Consider the following 23,531-nt stretch of genomic DNA (forward strand, 5'->3'; position numbering starts at 1 on the left):
AACCTCCACTTTGACTATGACCTTGTCTAAACAAGATAAGAGTCGGAGAACTCAAGGGGCTTCCATAGCCTTGGAAACTCATGACTGGAGCATAGGGAGATTACTGATGCCATAGACAGGAGTGTCAATTGGTAAAGTCAACAACAGGAGTCACTGTGCACTTACTCCTCATGTAGGATCTCTGTCCTTAATGTGCTGTGCATTGAGATTTAATGCTATAACGAGTACTCAAATAATATATTTCACCTTGTGTTTCTATGGGGGTGCAAACTGTTGAAATCTTTACTTAATGCATACTAAACTGATCCTCTGTAAAAAAAAAAAAAAAAAAAAAAAAAAAAAAAAAAAGAATAGAAACTATCAACTCCCAACTTGACTCTCACTGGGATTAAACATGACAATAGGTCTGATCTGATTTCATCATCATTAAAAAAAATCATCTATTATTTTTCACTTTATGTTTCTGTGTGGGAGCAAACTGTTGAAATCCTTACTTAATGTATACTAAGCTGATCTTCTGTATATTAAGATAATCGAAAATGAATCTTGATGTGAATGGAAGGGGAGAGGGAGTGGGAAAGGGGAGGGTTGTGGGTGGGAGGGACGGTATGGGGGGAAGCCATAGTAATCCATTATTCGTACTTTGGAAACGTATATTCATTAAATAAAAGTTAAAAAAAAAATATTAAAAAAAAAAATGCCCTGGCCTTGTAGAAGACAAACTTTGAACATTTGAATGAACCTCGGGCAAAACAAAACAACAACAAAAAAAAAAATGGAGGGGAGGGACAGAAATGCTGAGAGTAAAGAACATTTACTTTGGACAGTTGGACATGGGTAAGTTTATTCATGGTTTGACTTATTTGGTGGATACTTTTGATCAAATCAATGAGGTAATTCTTTCCACTCAAGGCCTACATGCTATTAGGATGTCTGCGGATCCATTATGAGCTCCTCTGTCCAAATTTCTGCTCTGGAAAAGGAGATAGGAGGAGGCAATTGTATTAAGTTGTCAATGCTAGGGGGAAAAAATGTTTCCCTAGGCTGAAGCAAAGAGTAAATTTTTTTTCAGCTTCTCAGCAGGGAAAAAATCCATGGACACCTGGAACACTGCAGAATTCTTTTGATGGTTATTTCTGCTCCAGTAACCTTGAAATTAAATGTGTGTTCATGACCCTCAACTTGCTGACATCAAGCATGAAGACTCCGCCAAAAATGACCTCACAAAGAAATTGATGCTACAGGGATTAACCCGAAAGAGTCTTGGAGAAATCTGCTGTTGCTTGACTCAGGCCTGCCCTTGTCTCACAATGTGTACCGAGGGAGCTCAGATTCCGTTACTATGTTTATGAACGATGTGAATGAGAGCTCTTCATCACTTGTCAATCAAATCAAAAGATAAAATCCACTGCCTGTCAAAAATGACATTAGCATTTCATTGAATAGCATTCCAATTTCATCTTCTCATTCAGGCTGAGCAATAGCACTCAGCTGTTAAATACGCTTTTGAGGAGTGGGCGTTCACAGTGGCGTTAAAATACCACTTGCGATATCTGCAGCCCACATCAGAGTGCTTGGGGTATGCTCTGGGAACACACCCTGGGAGACAGCAGTAGTGGTTCAAGTACTTGGGTCCCTGCCATCCACATGGCAGACCTGGGTTGAGTTCTGGGCTCCTGGTTTTGGCCTGGCTTAATCTCAGCTGTTGCAAGCATGTGGGATGTGAGCCAGTGGATGGGAGCTCCTTCTCTGTCTCTTTGTTTTTCTCTCTCTCTCTGTCTCTCTCTCCCTCTGCCTTTCAACTAAATAAAAATACTTTTTTTTTAAAAAAATCTGTAAAAAAACAATAAATAAAGGGATACAGTTTATAGCAGATTGTTATTTGTTTTTATGGAAATTTTTATATATTTTTGCAAATGTTTAAACAAATTCACATATTTTTCCAAAATGACCTTTAATGTTTTTCCTGAAATCTGTGGGTGAAGCATAAAGATTGCTTTTAGGATTTGTGTGAGTGGATAGACTAATTTGCTTTCTGCAAAATGGTGTGAAACATCAAAGGTCCACGTTTATGTGCTTTTTACCATTACTCCCATGGCTTCTCAAAGTAGTACTGTAATCTTAAAAGCTGAGGAATTATGCAACATAAATGAAGCTCTGCTAGTCCATTTTTGTGTAACTAAATACTCAAGGCTGGTACTTCATAAAGAAAAGAGGTTTGTTTAGTTCACTGTTCTGGTGAGGGCATGGTGGCCGCATCTGTTCAGCTATGGTGAGGGCCTCATTGCTGATGGCAACACCATGGTACCCATGTGTGCAAGAAGCAGAGATCCCATGGTGAGACCAAAAACCAAGGGGAGACTGGGGTCCTTTGAGAACTATGCAGTCTCTTCCAAGAGCACAACTCCAGTGACCTGATGACCTTCTTCTAGGGCTCACTTTTTTTTTTATTTGAGAAAAGGCATACAAATTATTATTGTGCAAAAGGAGAAAAGGATCACTATAATTCAGAAATCTATATTTTTTCCTTTCTTTTCCAAAAATTTATTTTACTTATTTGAGAGGCTGAATTACAAGAGAGAGAGGGAGACACACACACACACACACACACACACACACACAAGCAGAGAGACAAAGAGAGACAAAGAGGGAGGAAGAGAGAGATTGTCTAGATCTTCGATCCACTAACTCATTCCTCAAATGGCCACAATGGCAGGGCTGGGCCAGACTGAAATCAGAAGCTAGGAACTTCATCCTGGTCTCCCATGTGAGTGGCTGAGGTCCAAGTACTTGGGCCTCTTCTGCTGCTTTCCTAGGCACATTGATAAGGAATTGGATCAGAAGAGGAACAGCTATGGCTTGAACCAACACTCCAAAATGGGACACTGGAGTCCAGGTGGTAACTTAACTCACTGTACCACAGCACTGGCCCTTGTATTACTGTTTTTCTATAGACCAGAGAAAGAAGAGAGATTTTCAGGGGAGCAGTAAATGATTTGTAGGGGAACTCAGTGGAACTGAAGGGTTTGAAGAATATACAGTGAGGCAGGTTCTAATGCCCAGGGAAAAAGTCTGTTTGGCTTGCAGCACAGACCATGGATTATGAACTATTCTCTTCAGAATCAAAATAAAGGACAATGGCTGGCCTTGTGGTACATCAGGTTAAGCTACTGCCTGCAAGACCAGCATCCCATAGGAGTGCTGGTTCAAGTCCCGGCTGCTCAACTTCTGATCCTGCTAATGTGCCTAGAAAAACAACAAAAGATGGCTCAAGTGCTTGGGCCCCTGCACCCACATGGGAGACCTGGGTGAAGTGCCTGGTTTCCAGCTTCGGGCTTGTCCAGCCCTGGCTGTTGCAGCCATTTGGGGGGTGACCAGCAGTTGGAAGCTTGTTCTCTTTCTCTCTCTCTGTCTTCCCCTCTCCCTCCATAACTCTGACTTTCAAATAAATAAATAAGTATTTTTTAAAGATTTATTTTATTTGAAAGTCAGAACTACAGAGAGAGATCTTCCATCTGTTGGTTCGCTCCCCAACTGGCTGCACTGGATAGAAATGAGCCAATTTGAAGCCAGGAATCAAGAACTTCATCTGGGTCTTCCACATGGGTGCAGGGGCCCAAGTGTGTGGACCATCTTCTGCTGATTTCCCAGGCAAATTAGCAGGGAGCTGGATCAGAAGTGGAGCAGCCGGGAGTTGAACCGGCGCCAGTATTGCATGTGTTGTGTCACGATGCCGGCCCCTAATAAAAAAATAAAAAAGGATAATGGTGTGTGACAATAGTCCATCCAGGTGTGGCAACAGACTTCAGTCTTTCTGTAATATGAGCTTAATTAATTCAGGAAATGGACCAGATATAATTATTTCTTCTTTGATGGGTCAGGACTAGAGGCCCCTCCTTGCCTTGGGAGAGGGAGAAATGAGGGAAGGTCAGAGGGCCATTGATTCATATATATTTGTGTGTGTGTGTGTGTGTGTGTGTCTTTTAAAGATTTATCTATTTATTTGAAAGGAAGAGTTAGAGAGGCTGAGGCTGAGAGAGAGGTCTTCCATCCACTGGTTTACTCCCCAAATTGCCACAACAGGTGGAGATGAGCCGATATGATGCCAGGAGCCAGGAACTTCTTCCAGGTCTCCCACCAGGCAAGGATCCCAAGGATCTGAGCCATCGTCCACACTGCTTTCCGAGGCCATAGCAGAGAGCTGGATCAGAAGTGGAGCTGGGACTCAAACTGGCACACACATGGGATGCCGGCAGTGCAGGTGGTGGCTTTACCCGATAAGCCACAGGGCCAGCCCTGAGAGGGCCGTTGATTGTAAGGCAAGTTCTAAGACCTCTCAATTTCTTTTAGATAAAATTGCTTAGGATGACAAAAAAATGCAGGAGTGGTACTGTGGCACAGTGAGCTAGGCTGCAGCATGCAATCCAGCATCCCACACTGAAGTGCCAGGTGAAGTCTGATCCAGCTCCCTGCCAATGCACCTGGGAAGACAATGGATGATGTCCAAGTACTTGAGTCCATGCCACCCACATGGGAAACCCAGGTGGAGTTCTGGACTCCTGGCTTCAGCTTGACCCAGCGCTGGATGTTGCAGCCATTTAGGGGACAGGAGGTTGAACCAGCAAATGGATCTTTCCCCCTCCCCATCACTTGAAGTGCCATATTAAAAAGACAAATTTTTTTAAAAATGTCATGTCATGTTTTGGAAATGTCATCCCCTGAGCCATAACAGTAGTCTTTTGTGTCTTTTTTCTGTTACTTAACACAATATTTTTAAAATCCATCCACATCACTGAGCATATCACTACTTCTTTATTGTTGAAAATATTTCCTCATATGGGGATCATTAAAATAATTACAGTATTTGTGACCTTCTGTGTCTAGTTTCCCTCTCCTTATAAAATAAAGAGCCCAAAGATGCAGAATTGAAGCTGGGAGAACAAACTTAGGATTCCAGAATAGACAAGGGCAATATATGGTGCAATTTTGGCAGTTAACCCAAAGGGACTATTCTGTGGTCCACAGAACAATCTGCAAGGACCTTACAATTTCAACATATGAAGAGTTAGAATAACAGTGCAATATAATTTGTGTAAAGAAGGTCTCTAAGGTAGGTGCTATTAGGGGGTCCGGGTAATGTGCTCATTTTTCTAAGATGAACCGATCTTGACTACACCTCAAGAAACTGCTGATGTTGAGCCTCCTGTTTTTTTTGCTGAAAATTACTGCCTTTTGCTTTTTTGAGTTTTGCTCTGTAGTTCTTGAACAAAATTTGCATTCTTGATGGTTCTATGTTCACAAAAATTTTATTTATTTGAAAGGCAGAGTTAGAGAGAGAGAGAGAGAGAGAGAGAGAGAGAGAGAGAGAGGTTTTCCATCCACTAGTTCACTCCCCAAATGGCCACAATGACTGGAGCTGGGCCAATCTGAATCCAGGAGCCAGGAGCTTCACCCAGGTCTCTCAGATGGGTGCAGAGGCCCATGGATTTGAGCCATCCTCTGCTGCCTTCCCAAGCCATTAGCAGGGAGCTGAATTGGAAGAGGAACAGCCAGGACTTGAACCGGCATCCATAAGGGATGCCAGCACTGCATACAGTGGCTTTGCCTACTACGTCACAGCACCAGCTCCTCTATGTTCACTTTTGAGGTTATTTCTTTTTGAAGACTGGGGGTTGGAGATGAGTTTTCATTGAACAAGATGCTCAAATCTTGCAGCGGTTTTTTTAGTGAACACAGATTGTTTCCTTTGTGAATGCTTATGGTCTTATCTTTATGAAAGTCCTCAGAGCTTGACATCTAACCCAGCTGTGTTCTCATGCTCAGCTCCAGCGATAAGCTGGGACTCACCTCTCAAAGGTCCCACCACCACTTCACATTGTCACATTTAAAACCAAGCTTCCAACAGATGAGCCCTTGGAGGACAAAACACACCCAAGTCATGGCAGGCTGAAATGGTGGAACCCAACTCTGGGAATGTGTCCGATGCTGCAGCAGGATTCATAAAGCAACCAACTCTCTCCAGTGCCCTAAAACCTCACCTCCAAGACAGTCCCCTCCATCGGCTCTGCCTGAACTCATTCTTGCCAAGTCTGCTTCAAGAGGTGAAAAGTCAGATGCCTCCTAATTGTTATAAAACTTGTCTTTTAAAAAAATGTGTCTTTTTAACTGCTTTATCGCTATTTAAATGTTCTCTGGCCATACTCAGTTGCCAGGCTCCTCTGAGTTTACTTAATACAGAAGCTCTGATTCTGAGCTTGTGCATTAGAAGCAGTGGGAGGCAAGCCAAGGGGCGTCTTCATCATAGTTTTATGTTTGATGCTAATAATATCTCAGTCTGTGTGCTATATTTTGAACATTTTCCTGGACATAGTTTTTTTCTGTTTGCACTAAAAAATAAGTCTGATATTGAAAATATTTCTGTTGCTTCAGGGTTGATCCATGACTAGAAATAGAGACAGCCAAGTAAAAATAGAGTAGGATCATTAATTATATAATTGATGCTGTATTATTACATGCAAGGTCACATTCACTTTCCTTTGATATATGAATCAATGATACCTGAACACACATCAGTGTGATGTAAAACCACAAATTTCCTTAACCTTATTAACTACTTGCTAATTAACAAAGTAGTTTGAAAGCTATGATAAAATATGGCCATTCAAAACGGACAGCACAGGGCATGCATTTGATGCAGTGTATAAGTTGCTAACTGGCACATCCAAATCCCATTCTAGAGTTCCTGGTTTTAGTCTCATCTCCACTCCGTTACAGCTTTCTGCTAACATGCAACCTGGGAGGCAGTAGATGATGGCTCCAGTAGTTGGGTCCTTGCCAACCATGTGGAAGACCTAGCTGAAGTACTAGACTCCTGGCTTCTGCCTGGCCTAGTCCTGACTGTTGTGGACATTTGGGTAGTGAATAAACAGACGGAAGATTTCTCTCTCTGTGGCTTTGTCTTTGTCTCTGCCGCCCCAACATTTCAAATAAAATTAAAAATAATAAATAAATAAATAAATAAATAACCTGACAGCAAAGGTCAGCAGTTATGGTGCAGCACGTTAAGCCACTGCCTGTGACATTAGTATCCCATATGGGCACTGGTTCATATCCGGTCTGCTCCACTCTGATCCAGCTCTCTGCTAATGGCCTGGGAAAGCAGCAGAAGATGGTCCAAGTACTTTCACACCTGCTATCCATGTGAGAGACCCCATTGAAGCTCCTAGCTCCTGGCTTCAGGATGGCTCAGCCCTGGCTTTTGCAGCCACTTGGGGAGTGAACCAGCGGATGGAAGCTCTCTCTCTCTTTCTGTGTCTCTCTCTTTCTCCCCCCTCTCTGTAACTCTTTCAAATAAATAAGAAAATAAAATGAATAAAACCTCACAGAAAATGACATTGTTTATAGATATCACGCTGTTACAGTGACAAAATACTTCCATTAAAAAGGGAAATTTCTCCTCCTAGATACACTTGATCTTTTTTGAATCAATAAGCTTTTATGTAGATTTTGGAATACATTAATAAGCTTCATGGAATTGACCTAAATGTAATTGAGGCATTTCTCAAGTAGGAACCATAATATTAAATGTTTTCTATTAGATTTGAACACAAATAGAAGAGAAAACCAAAATCTATACAAATAATTGATTGCATAATTATGCTTCCCTTCAAGTCTCTACTGTGTATGATCTATAAGATGACATTGTAGAAAACTTAGTGTCTTTTTCTTATAGAAGATTTATTTATTGATTTGAAAGGCAGAGGTACAGAAAGAGAGAACGGGAGACAGAAGGGGGATAGAGAGAGAGAAAGAGAGAATCTTCCATCTGTTGGTTCATTCCCCCCAAAATAGCTACAAAGGCAGGAACTGGGTCAGGCTGAAGCCAGTAGCCAGGAGCTTCATCCTGGTCTGTCACTTGGGTCACCTTCTGCTGTCTCCCAGGCACATGAACAGGGAGCTGGATCAGAAATGGAACAGCCAGAACATGAACCAGTGCCTATTATGTTGGTGTTGTAGGTGGTGGTTTATCCCACTGTGCTACAATGTCGGTCCCAACTTAGTTCCTTCAAAAAAATCTTTTTATTTGAAAGGCAAAGTGACAGAGAAAGAAGGAGAGGCAGAAAAAGTGATCTTCCATCCACTGGTTCACTTACCAAATGGTGCAACAGTTGAGTCTGGACCAGACCAAAGCAAGGGTCCAGGAACTCCACCCTGGTCTTTCACAGGGTGGCAGGGGCCCAAGTACTTGGGCCCTCTTCCGCTATCCTCCCAGCTGCATTAACAGGGAGCTGCATCAGAAGCAGAGCAGCTGGAACTCCAACCAGCACTCCAACATGGGATGCCAGCTTTGCAAGCATCAGCTTAACCAGCTGCGTCACAATGCTGGTTAGAAAGCTTAGTTTTGGCCGGCGCTGCAGCTCAATAGGCTAATCCTCTGCCTGCAGCACTGGCACACCAGGTTCTAGTTCCGGTTGGGGCACCGGATTCTGTCCAGGTTGCTCCTCTTCCTGTCCAGCTCTCTGCTGTGGCCCGGGAGTGCAGTGGAGGATGGCCCAAGTCCTTGGGCCCTGCGCCAGCATGGGAGACCAGGAGAAGCACCTGGCTCCTGACTTCAGATCCGCGCGGTGCGCTGGCCGCAGTGTGCCGGCCGCAGCAGCCATTGAGGGTGAACCAATGGAAAAAGGAAGACCTTTCTCTCTGTCTCTCTCACTGTCCACTCTGCCTGTCAAAAAAATAAAAGAAAAGAAAAGAAAAGAAAAAAAAGAAAAGAAACCTTAGTTCTAAGTGTTAACTTTTAGAAGACTTAGTTCCTAAAATGTTACGAGACCTTATAAATGTTTTTCTATTGACTCTTTGACATCTGAGAACAAATGCAATGGGACTAATCTTAAATATTTTAAAAGCTATATTTTTTACAATTCATTACAATAAATATTATTTCAAAAAGTTTAGGTTCTTTATTCTAGAATATCCAGCATTAAGATATCTATCAAGTTGGTTCATTAAAGAACATACTAAAAGACAAAAGACTGCTATTGTATCAATATCCACCCATTTCTTTATTTTTATTTTTATTTATTTATTTATTTTTTGACAGGCAGAGTGGACAGTGAGAGAGAGACAGATCGAAAGGTCTTCCTTTTGCCGTTGGTTCACCCTCCAATGGCCGCCGTAGCCAGCGCGCTGCGGCCTGCGCACTGCGCTGATCCGATGGCAGGAGCCAGGTGCTTCTCCTGGTCTCCCATGCGGGTGCAGGGCCCAAGCACCTGGGCCATCCTCCACTGCACTCCCGGGCCATAGCAGAGAGCTGGCCTGGAAGAGGGGCAACCGGGACAGAATCTGGCACCCCGACTGGGACTAGAACCTGGTGTGCCGGTGCCGCAAGGCGGAGGATTAGCCTATTGAGCCACGACGCCGGCCAATATCCACCCATTTCAACAAGTACTCCTGGTAGCATATAAGGGAATACTTTAATATGATAAAGACTGGGGCCAGCACTGTGGCTTAGTGGGTAAAGCTGCTGCCTGTAGTGCCAGCATCCCACATGGGCGTCAGTTTGAGTCCCGGATGTTCCACTTCTGATCTAGCTCTCTGCTATGGCCTGGAAAAGCAGTAGAAGATGCCCAAGTCCTTGGGCCCTTGCACACACGTTGGAGAGCTGGAAGAAGCCCCTGGCTTCTGGCTTCAGATTGGCACAGCTTTGGCTGTTGCAGCCATCTGGGGAGTGAACCAATGGATGGTAGATCTCTCTCTCTCTCTCACTCTTTCTCTCTCTCTCTCTCTGTAACTCTGCTTTTCAAATAAATACATCTTTAAAAATTATGATAAACATTGCTTACAAAAATCATATGACAAACATATTAAGCAATAGCAATTGAATTGATTTCCATTAAAATCAGGATCAAGAAGTGTGTCCATAATTATAATTTCTAGTTTTAACTGAAATGATGAGACAATAAATAATCATTATAAATGTCAAAAAAGAAAAAATAAGATTATCTTGTTTTCTTCTTAATTTTATTGTATATTCAGAAAAGTCAAGAGGCTAGTAAGCTTTTTGAAAATAATAAGAGAAATTGTTAATGTTATTAGGTAAAGATACATTTACAAAAAACCCACAGGAACTTTATTTCATAACAGCAATAACAAGTTAAAAGTAAATATGGAAAAATATAATTCCATTATTATTAGTGAAACCAAAAACCAGCAAACTACAACCCAGGACAGGAATGAGATCTGTATTTATAAAACTCTAACTTTCTTTTTTGAGGGGTATAAAACAGAACCTATGATAACAGAAAACCATTTATTCCTGGTCCTTAAAGTCAGTTTGTGGCTTTGTTGTTTGCTTTTTTAAGAGACCCTGTTTTGAGTTTAATTGTACAAACAACAGAGGAGGACACCAGGCCCATAAAGACAGCAGCCCAGGGGACACACCAGTCCTAAAGTCCTAAGACTCGGCAGACAGAGGCCCTTACTATGGAGCCTTCATGGGGATCTGGGCACCTCCTGGGTCTTGGGCACCTTTGGGAGCCTGAGCCAGAACTGGAGCTAGAGCTGGTGCAGCCTGGGCCTGGGCCTGGACCTGGGCCTGGGCACGGTCCTTGATTTGATTTTTTTTTTTACAGGCAGGGTGGATAGTGAGAGAGAGAGAGACAGAGAGAAAGGTCTTCCTTTTGCCATTGGCTCACCCTCCAATGGCCGCCGCGGCCGGCGTGCTGTGGCCAGCGCATCACGCTGATCCGAAGCCAGGAGCCAGGTGCTTCTCCTGGTCTCCCATGGGGTGCAGGGCCCAAGCACTTGGGCCATCCTCCACTGCACTCCCGGGCCATAGCAGAGAGCTGGCCTGGAAGAGGGGCAACCAGGACAGAATCTGGTGCCCCGAATCTAGAACCCGGTGTGCCGGTGCCGCAAAGCGGAGGATTAGCCTACTGAGCCATGGCGCCAGCCGTCGGTCCTTGATTTGAGCCTTGCCCTAGGCCTTTTCGTCAGGACCGAGACTCTCGGCAAGGTGGGTGTGAGTACTCTTCCTGAGCTTGCAGTGGGCAGTGCAGACGAGTCAGCTCAGCTTGTGACCAACACCTTTTTGACGCTCAGGCTTAACTTCCTTGGGATTGACAAGGTCGTCTGATAGACTTGGCAGGTGCACTCACAGCCTTGGTGTGGTTGACCTGCATCTTCTTCAGGCCCTTGTAGTTGCGCTCCTTGGCAAAACTCATGATCCACACATTTTTCGTGATGTCTTTCATTTTTTTAAAAGATTTAGTTCATTTATTTGAAAGAGTTACAGAGAGAGGTAGAGACAGAGAGAGAAGTCTTCCATCCACTGGTTCACTCCCCAGATGGCCCCAATGGCCAGAGCTGCGCTGATCCAAAGCCACAAGCCAGGAGCTTCTTCTGGGTCTCTCACGTGGGTGCAGGGTCCCAAGGACTTGGACCATCTTCTACTGCTATCCCAGGCCATAGCAGAGAGCTAGATCAGAAGAGAAGCAGCCAGGACTAGAACTGGTGCCCATATGGGATGTCAGCACTTCAGGCCAGGGCTTTAACCCTTTAACATGCTGTGCCACAGAGCCGATCCCCTGTGATGGCTTCTTAATAACATTCCTGTGCAATTTTCAGGACTGATTGCGAATAGTGTGATTTTTGGATTCGGCAGCTCCTGAAGCATCTGGGACCAGAAGAGCTGTGGGAAATCTTCATATTAAAAATTGTCAATAATTTCTAAATGGATGCAGTAGCAATGCAAACCTAATCATAATAGCAATGTTTCAAACCAGATAAAATGAGTATGGTTAGATGGAGGATCAATATCTGAGAAAAGCCAATAATTTGAATGGAAGGTGTGTGCACATGCTCTTGGGTGTAAATACAGGAGATACTCTGATAAACATTAAAATTTATTATAAATATGCTGTGATAAGATGATATTCCTGGGGTGGGCATTTGGCTTAGTGTTTGGAAGCCATCTCTCTGTCTTTCTCTCTTCCTTTCAAGTAAACAAAAATTTCCTAAAAGATAATGCAAATTTTCCCATGAACTCTTTGAATATCCTTCATCTAAATATCGACTTTATTTATACACTATTATATGAATGATGTTTTACATGTAAATAATAGAGATTTGTTTATAAACAATAAAGATTTATTTATTTACTTGAAAGGTAGAGTTAGAGAGAGAGAGATGGAGGACAAAAAGAGAATCTTGCATCTGTTTGTTCACTCCCCAGATGACTGCAGCAAGCTGGGCTGGGCCAGGCTGAAGACAGTAGTTAGGGGCCAAGAGCTTCTTCTGGGTCTCCCACGTGAGTGGCCAGGGCCCAAGCACTTGGTCCATCTTCTGCTGCATTTCCCAGGCCATTAGCAGGGAGCTGGATAGGAAGTGAAGCAGCCAGGACAGGAACCATCACCCAGCGAGGGTGCAGACGACGGCTTTACCTGCTATGCCTCAATGCCGGGCCCCTGAGCTCCAATTCTTAAACATCATGGTCATTGGCAGTGTGAAATTTCTGCCTTCACTAACTTAACTAATGCCTGCTGTTGTAAGCTGACATTCTTGTGCAGAAGACCTCTTGAAAAGTCATACTGGGGCCGGCTCTGTGGTGTAGCAGGTAAAGCTGCCACCTGCAGAGCTGGCGTCCCATGTGGGGGCCGGTTTGAGTCCCAGCTACTCCACTTTTGATCCAGCTCTCTACTGTGGCCTGGAGAAGCAGTAGAAGACAATCCAAGTCCTTGGGTCCCTGTACCCATGTGGGAGACCTGGATGAAGCTCCTGGCTTCTGGCTTCAGATTGGTCAAGCTCCAGCCATTGAGACCACTTGGGAAGCAAAGCAGCAGATGGAAGTCGTCTCTCTCTCTCTCTCTCTCTCTGTCTCTGCCTCTGCCTCTGCCTCTCTGTAACTCTGCCTTTCAAGTAAATAAATAAATCTAAAAAAAGAATTGGAAATAATAGTGGTATTTTTTTAAAAGTCACATAAATATTCAGTGAAGAAGGATTATGTTAATCCAGCATAGAAGATCAACTGTAATATATCATGGTAAAGAGGTTAAATAACTATCAAAGAAAATAAAAGTGGAAACAGGAATATTATCCTATGCAATCTTTTTAAAAATTTATTATATTATTTATTTAGAAGGCAGAGAGACCAAGAAATTGGTAGATGCAGAGAGATCTCCTATCTGCTGACTCACTCCCCGAATGCCCACAAGGGTTTATTAATGGTCTCAATTCTCTATTCCCCTTTGGGTATGAATACTCTTCTGAGATTGCATTACTTGGTTTATATTTCCATGTTGGATTTTTTGGAGTGTTCTGAGCCCTAAGTTCAGCACAGAGATAACTGATAGTTTCTACTAAATCAGTCTTTCTTTTTTTCTGAAGCTCAACTCAGATTAACTCTAAGGGACAAGATTCTGATATAGCATTTTATAACATCATGGTATCTTACATCACCGATGCTCCTCTATCATACAAAAAGCTTCATTGGCCAATATCAACTGGTCAGATGTGATCCAAACTTCCCAAGGCTTAGAGATTCTTTTACTGACCTTGGTTAAATTTCCAGTATATATTGTGTTTTTAGAGGTATTCAGAAAAGAGTGAAAGGTAAGTGTGGATTTTATATTTGAATATAGGGCAGAAATTTTTTCAAACTTATGCTTGGCTTTCATCTTTTAAAAGAAAATTAGACTGCAGGCCGGTGCTATGGCACAGCGGGTTAAAGCCTCACCTGCAGTGCCAGCATCCCAAATGGCTGCCGGTTCAAGACCTGGCTGCTCCACTTCCAATCCAACTCTCTGCTATGGCCTGGGAAAACAGTAGAAGATGGCCCAAGTCCTTGGGCCCCTGTACCCACGTGGCAGACCCAGAAGAAGCTCCTGGCTCCTGGCTTCAGATCGGCTCAGCTCTGGCTGTTGCAGTCATCTGGGGAGTGAACCAGCAGATGAAAGACCTCTCTCACTCTATCTGGCTCAACCTCTCTCTGTAACTCTTTCAAATAAATAAAAAAAATCTTAAAAAAATAGATTGAAGGGCCAGTGCTGTGGCACAGCAGATTAAAGTCCTGACCTGCAGTACCAGCATCCCATATGGCTCCAGTTCTAGTCCTGGCTGCCCCACTTCTGATCCAGCTCCCTGCTAATATGCCTGCAGAGGAGGATGGCCCAAGTCCTTGGGCCCCTGCACCCATGCTCCTGGTTCCTGGCTTCAGATCAGCTCAGCTCTGGCCACTGCTCATGTTTGAGGAGTGAGCCACAGATGGAAGACTTCTCTCTCTTTCTCTCTCTCCCCCCTCCACCTCTCTCCGTAACTCTGTCTTTAAATCTTTAAAAATAAATTGGGTTGAGACGGGCATTGTGGCAGTGAGTTAAGCTTCCTCTTGAGACACACACATCCACGTCGGAGCAATGGCTCAAGTCTACTTCCTATTCAGCTCCCCGCTAATACAATTGGGAGGCAGAAGATGATGACCCAAGTACTTGGATTCCTGCCACCTACAGGAGAGACCTAAATAGATTTCCTGGCTCATGGCTTTTGGCTGGACCAGGTCTTGCTCTTGCAGGCATTTGGGGAACAAACCAGCAGATGGGAGATCTCCCTCTCTCTGTCTTTTTCTCTCTGTCACTCTGTCTTTCAAACAAATAAAATATTTTTAAAAAAATTGGATTGAGGGCCGGCGCCGCGGCTCACTAGGCTAATCCTCCGCCTAGCGGCGCCGGCACACCGGGTTCTAGTCCCGGTCGGGGCGCCGGATTCTGTCCCGGTTGCCCCTCTTCCAGGCCAGCCCTCTGCTGTGGCCAGGGAGTGCAGTGGAGGATGGCCCAGGTGCTTGGGCCCTGCACCCGCATGGGAGACCAGGAGAAGCACCTGGCTCCTGGCTCCTGCCATCGGATCAGCTCCTGCCATCGGATCAGCGCGGTGCGCCGGCCGCAGCGCACCGGCCGCGGCGGCCATTGGAGGGTGAACCAACGGCAAAGGAAGACCTTTCTCTCTGTCTCTCTCTCTCACTGTCCACTCTGCCTGTCAAAAAATAAATAAATAAATAAAAAATTAAAAAATTAAAAAAAAATTGGATTGAATTTTGTTAGAATTCATCTGATTCCTCATTCAAGTCTTTCCTTATTAACTGTCACAAAAACTATTCTAATTCCCAGAAGTCTTTCTTTCTTTCTTTGACTATCATGGAAAAAACTATCAATTCCCATCTATGGAATGAAGAAAGCAAAACTTTCTTAAAGGTTTGTTGGCCTAATGGGAGAATATTTATTGAGGAAAATTATATTAGTTGATGCATTTTCCCCAGGTAGGTGTTTCTGTAAGCCTATATAGAGCTGTCAGACTGGTGTTCTGAGCTCTTAGTAAGGTCCTGCCTGGCATTTCCTTCCTGCTGTGCCTATATCAAGGTTTCAAGAGATGGTGGCCGGCGCCGCGGCTCACTAGGCTAATCCTCCACCTTGCGGCGCTGGCACACCGGGTTCTAGTCCCGGTCAGGGCGCCGGATTCTGTCCCGGTTGCCCCTCTTCCAGGCCAGCTCTCTGCTGTGGCCAGGGAGTGCAGTGGAGGATGGCCCAAGTACTTGGGCCCTGCACCCCACGGGAGACCAGGATAAGTACCTGGCTCCTGCCATCGGATCAGCGCGGTGCGCCGGCCGCGGCGGCCATTGGAGGGTGAGCCAACGGCAAAAGGAAGACCTTTCTCTCTGTCTCTCTCTCTCACTGTCCACTCTGCCTGTCAAAAAAAAAAAAAAGAGATGGTGATTTTACTTCCAGAAATTAATTACATCAGTAATTAAAATAATGAAATCAAAGGCATCCCTTTGCTTCAGCCTACATGTGCTTTGACTCTACCACATATGTCAGTCAAGTTGTACATTAGAAGCCAGCTATAACTTTTAGGAACTCCAATATTATCCCTTATTCTGATGACCATATCTTCCTCCAGAGTATACATCTAGATTACAGCACTTGTTCTGAATCGCTTCCAGCTGGAGAGCTACAGTTCTCAGATTTTTTCCCCATTTATATATAAGATTTATTATCAGAAAGTAAGTTTTTCAAGGAACGATAAGCTCGCAAAAAATCAGTCTTTTAGAACTTAAAACTGAGGAAAGGAACCATGAGATTAGTATAAGGAAAGCCACTCTGTCTTTTGAAAAATACCATTAACTAATATTATTAGTATGGTTTGGATTTATGGCAATAATTGATTAATGAATTGTCCACTTATTGCCATTCCCGTAGTAGAACCTACATGTAGTGTGACTGCTCAATAATGATCATTTTAATTAATGATTTCATTTCTCTGAAACTAAAATGCCAATATGATTATAACTGCTTGTTAAAGACAATTCATTGGAGCCTCTCAATAGGGGCACTAAAATAGAAGACAATGAGACATGTGGATCAGTCTGGGGGAGAGACAACTGTCAACAGTCCCTTCTACTCACAGATAAACTCCAAATCACCAGTGTTGTGCACATTGGCTATGACCAAGTAAACACTTAGGTCTTTATTTTATGCTCAGATCTTGCTTCTGTTGGCACCATAATTTGTGCCACCTTTGCTTCACTGGCAACGTGCAGGTTTTGCAATCAGAGGCTTCTAGGTTTGAAATTTATTTACCAGTTAAAGTGTGACTTTGTGTAAATGGCTTAACTCAAAGAGCCTGTCTCTTCACCTGTAAAATATCTGTAAAGTACCAGGCACAAAGAGGCATTCAAAAATGGGAACTTTTTTTTTTTCTCTTCGGGTTCCTAGATCCAATCTAATTCAGGATCTATGTTATTTTATATTTAAAAGATGCAGAATTTATCTGTATGCAGTCATTTGAGAGAAGTGTTTCATAGACTTTCTACTATGAAACTGTATCATTTTTAAACTTAAGAGAAGTGTGGAAAAATCCTTACTTTTTCTTTTTTGATTTAAGATGCTATCCACTTGGGCCAGCGCTGTAGTGCAGGTTAATCCTCTGCCTGCAGTGCCAGCATCCCATACGGGTAACCTGTTCTAGTCCTGGCTGCTCCACTTCTGATCCACCTCTCTGCTATGGCCTGGGAAAGCAGTAGAGGATGGCCCAAGTGCTCGGGCCTCTGCACCTGCATGGGAGACCCAGAAGAAGCTCCAGGCTCCTGGCTTTGGATCGATTGGCCCAGGTCCAGCCATTGCAGCTATTTGGGGAGTGAACCAGCGAATGGAAGACCTTTCTCTCTGTCTCTCCCTCACACTGTCTATAACTCTACCTCTCAAATATATAGATAAAATCTTTAAAAAAAAGATACTATCCACATACTGAGCATACAGTGTTCACCATTTTTTCTTCCATGAATCCCATTAAAATTAAATATAGAAATAAAATGTGGGAAAAATCTAAGATACTCAGGCAAAAGAGTTGAACAAATTTCTGGAAAACATCAGCAGACAGAAGTTGATTTTCAGGGCTGGTGCTGTGGCATAGCAGGCTAAAGCCCTGGCCTACAGCACCAGCATCCTATATGTGTGCCTGTTCAAGTCCTTGCTGCTCCTCTTCTGATTCATCTCTCTGTGATGGCCTGGGAAAGCAGTAGAAGATGGCCCAAGTGCTTGGACCCCTGCACTTGCATGTGAGACCAGGAAGAAGCTCCTGGCTCCTGGCTTTGGATAGGCTCAGTTCTGGCCATTCCAGTCATTTGTGGAGTGAACCAGCAGATGGAAGATCTCTCTCTCTCTCTCTCTCTCTCTCTCTCTCTGTCTGTCTCTCCTTCTCACTATCCATAACTTTGCCTTTCAAATAAAATGAACAAATCCTAAAAATAAAATAAAATAATAAAAAATAGTTGAGATTGAAATCTAGAGTATTGTAGAAGATGCCTAAGTTTAGGTATGATAGACAAATTTGAGAGAGGGCAAAAAGAAGCTAAAAATACAGGGATAAGCTGACAGTTATGTGTGAAGTAGCTAACTCCTCACTGACATCTCCCACGGCCACATAAGTTAGATGAGATATCCAGCATGTATCCTCCAGGGAAAAATCAGATGCTTCTCCCATAAAGAAATAAAATGGATTCACAGCTGGTGCACATTTTAATCTCAGGTGCTTCACATTTTGTCATTTGAAAAGTCCCCCAGAAAGTCAAACACCTGCAAGATCACCCTTCACCAGCCAACAGGTTCCACATAAATGCTCAGATCTCCTGTCTAGTCTAGTAGATGGGAAAGTTGACCTTGAAGAAAACATAAATAATTCCAGTAATTCAAGAGACCTTTTAAAAATCTCTATTAACATCATCAGGGATTGTATTTAAGACATAGCACTCAGAAAAATACTTGTCCCAGGGGAATTCTCAAAAAGCAAGAAATGGGGCTGGTGCTGTGGTGCACAAGTAAAGCAGCTGCCTGCAATGCTGGCAACGTGCCATCCAGGCACCAGTTTGAGTCCTGGATGCTCCACTTCCAATCCAGCTCCCTGCTGATGGCTTGGAAAAAGCAGTGTAAGATGATCCAAGTGTCGGGGACCCTTCACCAACATGGGAAACCCAGAAGAAGTTTCTGGTTCCGGCTTTGGCCTGGCCCAGCCATGGTCCTTGCGACCATCTGGGGAGTGAACTAGTGGATGGAAGATCTCTCTCTCTGTCTCTTCCTCTCTCTATGCAACTCTGATTTTCAAATAAATATTTTTTTAAAAAAAGAGTTCTTGATACAAAAGACTATAATAAAAAATTTTAAATCTATGAAACAGTTGAAGATGAAATAAAAGAAATTGTTATTGGCAATATTAATAGCAACAAAACCCTAAAGAAACTAGGAGGAAAGAATAAGAAACACAGATGATCAAATCATTCAACCAATAAAAAATTCTAATAAAAGACCACCAAAATGAAGACCACCAAAAAATGAAGACACTTCCTATGTTTTATTTCCATTGTATTATCCTTTATGTCATTTCACATGCCCTTAAATATTTCTTAGTAAAGTCATTTTTAGACATCCATACTTAGGGGCTGGTGTCCTGCTGTAGTGGGTTAAACTGCTACCAGCAACACCGGCATCCCATATGGGCACTGGTTTGAGTCCCAGCTGCTCCATTTCAGATCTGCTGCTAATGGCCTGAAAAAATTAGTAGAAGATGGCCTAAGCATTTGGGCCCCTGCCACACATGGGAGTCCCTATGAAGCTCCTGGCTCCTGATTTTGGCATGGCCCAGCCCTGGCCATCATGACCATCTAGGGAGTGAACCAGAAAACGGAAGATTCTCTCTCTCTCTTCTTTTTTTTCTCTGTAACTCTTTCAAAATAAATAAATAAATCAAATCAAATCTACATCATCCAGATGTGTCATTGTGAAACTTCAAAGCACCAAGTATAAAAGAATATCTTAAATCTTCTAGACGGGAACAGGAAGTCACTCGTAGTATGTAAGACTAGACTACATTAGCCTTCTCAGCAGCAAATTTCTGAGAAAAAATGGTTTTGAAATGACAGTGTTGTGCAATAACTATGTCAATGGGGAATAATCACTTTTCTAACTTTGTAGAGTTTATTGTACATCATCTATTTCTGAAAAATTTACTTGAGGGTAGACACGGGGCAGGTGTGATATAGACTACAACAAACCATATCATTATCCAGGAATCCACTGAAAACAAGATCCAAGGCGACAATTGAGCAGTTGTTCTGGAAAAAAGGAATCAATCCAAATTACCAAGCAAAATCAGTGACCTGCAAGACACCCAAGTTAGGGAAGAGGAAATGGGGAACAGGTTGGCCTTGAATATACTCCAGCCCACAAAAATGAGTAAGATATTCAGTATACAGTGAGTAAGGTGCATTTTCTTTATTCAGTAGCAATAATAACAATAGAAAACAATCAGAAAATAGGAAAAAAACCAAAACATCCATTAAAATCATAATTCAAAGAAAAAAACAATCAGAAAGTAGGAAAAATATCCATTAACATCATAATTCAAATGTTTAGCAACTAAATTAGTATGTGGTTTTAAATAATCAATAAAATATATAAAAAGAGAAGACATTTGGCCCTAGTGTCCAGAACATTTCCCTTTAAGAGGTTATGGTCATGACAGTGAAGCCCTAGAGGGGTGTGTAATCGCACCATATGGCATGACTCTGCACCAAACCAAAAGCATGGGGAAAAGTTCCTTCATGAAAGTGTAAATACAGTTTTGTAGAGCTCAATACATAGAATCAACTTATAGAGCACAGGAGGCTTATAGTTACAGTGCAATATTAACTTACATATGTTGACAATATAAAGGTTGAAGAAGAGCTCACAGAGGTATGGACATATGGGAGGAAAGAGAGGTGGAAGAAGGGTAATATCATCATAGAATAGGGATAATCAAGAGCTACTTCTAAAAGTCAGTGGAATAAAGAAGTAGTTCTTCATATACTCTCTATAATTATAATACAAACTTAAAATGATAGCACAAAAATGCATATTGAGACAATGGGGGAGCTAAATCTTCAGCTAGAATGGCAAAAAAGTCAAAGTTGATGGATCAGAAAGTAGCGACATAGTACATAATTTAGATGCATTGGTAACCACCAAAAGGATTTAAAATGTAAATATTTAACAATCATTGTTTCTGAGTGATGGCCAGACATAAGGAAGACTGATGTCTGTTCTTTCTCATTATAAGTTTTTCTTTTTAGCTTTTTAGAATTCAACTAGACTTTATTTGACACAATACAATATGGCCACAGGAACAACAAACTGAAAAGACAAAGCAGAAAAGACACAGTTCTATCCAATTTATAATTGACTAACTGGAGGGCAAGTCAGGAAATGAACAACAAAACAATTAAGCCTGATGGAAGAATTCTCTTTTTCTAGTGCCCATACTTTTGGAACTCCCACTCTCTGCTGTCCAAGGGACACACCTGTCATGTTTTGAGCCATCGAGAGATGCAGCAGAGGTGCAAAGCGTGACTGCAGGGGCCCCAGGCAATGGTGCCCTCTTCCAAAGCAGCAGACGCCTGGTTAGCTTGACGTTCATTGCAAAGATCCATAATGTGGTTCCTGCAGATGGCACAGTTCTCAACAACAACACCCCAGGCCCAGAGGGCTCCTGCATTCTACTTTTTCACTTCAAAGTGCTTCTTGCTTGTGCCACTGCTCAGGGCATTCACATCCATTGCTGCCACCATTTTTTTCATTATAAGTTTGTCTAAACTATTTGGATGTTTTAGCTGTGTCCTTTATTGCTTGGATTTAAAGTATCAAAATCTGGGGCCAGCACTGTGTTTCAGTAGGCTAGGCCTCTGCCTGCAGCGCTGGCACCCCATAGGGTGCTGGTTTGTGTCTTGGCCACTCCTCTGCGTAGCCAGCCCTCTGCTTGTGGCTTGGAAAAGCAGTGGAGGATGGCCCAAGTCCTTGGGCCCCTGCACTCAAGTGGGAGACACAGAAGAAGCTCCTGGCTCCTGGCTCTGGATCAGCCCAGTTTCAGCTATTGTGGCCATTTGGGGAGTGAACCAATGGGTGGAAGACCTTTCTCTCTGTCTCTCCCTCTCTCTGTCTGTATCTCCACCTCTCAAATAAATAAATAAAATATTTTAAAAAACAAAAATTATCAAAATCTTGAAAGTTTAAGCAATGGCATTTTATTTCATTACAGAAAATAAATCAACAAAGCTCTAGGCTTGGGACAGGCATTTAATCTAGTGGTTCAATCAGCAGTTAAAGTCCCCAGGTCCCACACAGGAGTACTTGGATTTGATTCCCATCTCCAGCTCCAGACTCCAGCCACCTGCTAATGCAGAACCTAGAAAAAAGCAGTGATGGCTGAAGTGACTGAGTTCTTGTCACCTATGTGGGAGACCTGGATTGTGTTCCTGGCTCCCAGTCTTGGCCATTGCAGGCCAGGTGTGGGAACCAGTAGAAGGGAGTTTCTCTCTCTCTCTCTCTTCCCTTCTCTCCCTCCCTCTCTCTCTTTCTCTCTCTGTGTGTGTCTGCCTCTTAAAAATTATTTCAAATTATGCTTTTTAAAAAATAAAAAAATGGAAACTATGCTTCAACTAATTAGCTACTGTCCATAGGTGCAATGAAATGAAAGTGTTTTGAAGTGATCATGCAGATGTATTTGAGATGCCTTAAACAAAAAACCTTACGTTTATGAAATAAAGTTTCTGTTGAGTTTAACTTTATTTTAATTCTAAAATTTTTAGTTTAAACCATGTCTCTTCACTACTCATATATTTGATTGAATCATTTCTCTGCACAATTGTGAATGTATATGGCCCTCAAAATTTGGAAAGATCAAAGAAAATGTTCTACTTTGATTTGTGTTTTAGAAGTTGTTTTATTTATTTGAAAGACAGAGTGACACAGCAAAACAGACAGACAGAAATCTTCCATCTGCTGGTTCACTCTCCAAATGCCCACACTAGTCAGGGCTGGGTCAGGCTGAAGCCAGGAGCCAGGAGCTCCATATAGATCTCTCATGTGGTTGGGAGGAATGCAAGTACTAGAGCCATCATCTGCTGCTTGCCAGGGTGCACAATAGCCGGGAACTGGATCAGAAGCTGAGGAAGGATTTCGTCCTAGGAATTCCAATATGGTATATGGGCATCCAAAGTGGTAGTGTAACCCACTGTGCCACAACATCCACCCCTCTATTTTGATTCTTAAGGAAAGATAATAAGGGGCAAGTGTTGTGAAAAAGCAGGTTAAGCTGCCACCTGTGACACTGGCATCCCATTTGGGCACCAGTTAGAGTCCCAGCTGCTCCACTTCTGATTCAGCTCCCTGCTAATGTGCCTGGAAAATCAGCAGAGGATGACCCAAGTGCTTGGGTCCCTGCACCCACAAGGGAGACCCAGAGAAAGGACCTGGCTTTAGATAGGCCCAGCTCCAGCTGTTATGGCCATTTTGTGAATGAACGAGTGGATGAAAGATCTCTCTCTCTCTCTCTCTCTCTCTCTCTCTCTCTTTCTCTCTCTCTGTAACTCTGACTTTCAAATAAAATAAATAAATCTTTTTTAAAAAATCCACTCAAAATGGATCAAGGACCTAAATCTATGGCCTAATACCATAAAATTAATAGAGAACACTGGAAAAACTCTGCAAGATATTGGCATAGGCAAAGACTTCTTGGAATAAACCCCAGTGGCATAGGCAATCAAAGCCAAAATTGAGAAATGGGATTATCTCAAGCTAAGAAGCTTCTGCACTACAAACAAAGCACTCAGCAAAGTGAAGAGGTAACTGACAGAATGGGAGAAAATATTTGCAAACTATGAAACTGACAAAGGATTAATATCCAGAATCTATAATGAGCTCAAGAAAGTCAACAACAACAAAACAAACAATCCAGTTAAGAAATGATCAAAGGACTTGGACATATACCTTTTAAGAGAGCAAATTCAAATGGCGAATAGACACTTGAAAAAATGCTCAGAATCACTAGCCGTCAGGGAAATGCAAATCAAAACCACAATAACGTTTCACCTCACCCCAGTCAGAATGGCTGTCATACTGAAATCAACAAACAATAAATGCTAGTGAGGATATGGGGAAAAAGGTAACCTAACCCACTGCTGG

At 42.8% G+C, this 23,531-nt stretch overlaps 1 pseudogene; it reads right to left on the reverse strand.

The window, feature by feature from the left end:
• Positions 1-20,645: 20,645 nt before the first annotated feature.
• On the reverse strand, positions 20,646-22,914 carry LOC127491696 (E3 ubiquitin-protein ligase RBX1-like; annotated as a pseudogene).
• Between the last annotated feature and the right edge of the window lie 617 nt (positions 22,915-23,531).

Source organism: Oryctolagus cuniculus, chromosome 3 (genome assembly GCF_964237555.1).
Source record: "Oryctolagus cuniculus chromosome 3, mOryCun1.1, whole genome shotgun sequence".
In the NCBI taxonomy this organism is placed as follows: Eukaryota; Metazoa; Chordata; class Mammalia; order Lagomorpha; family Leporidae; genus Oryctolagus; species Oryctolagus cuniculus.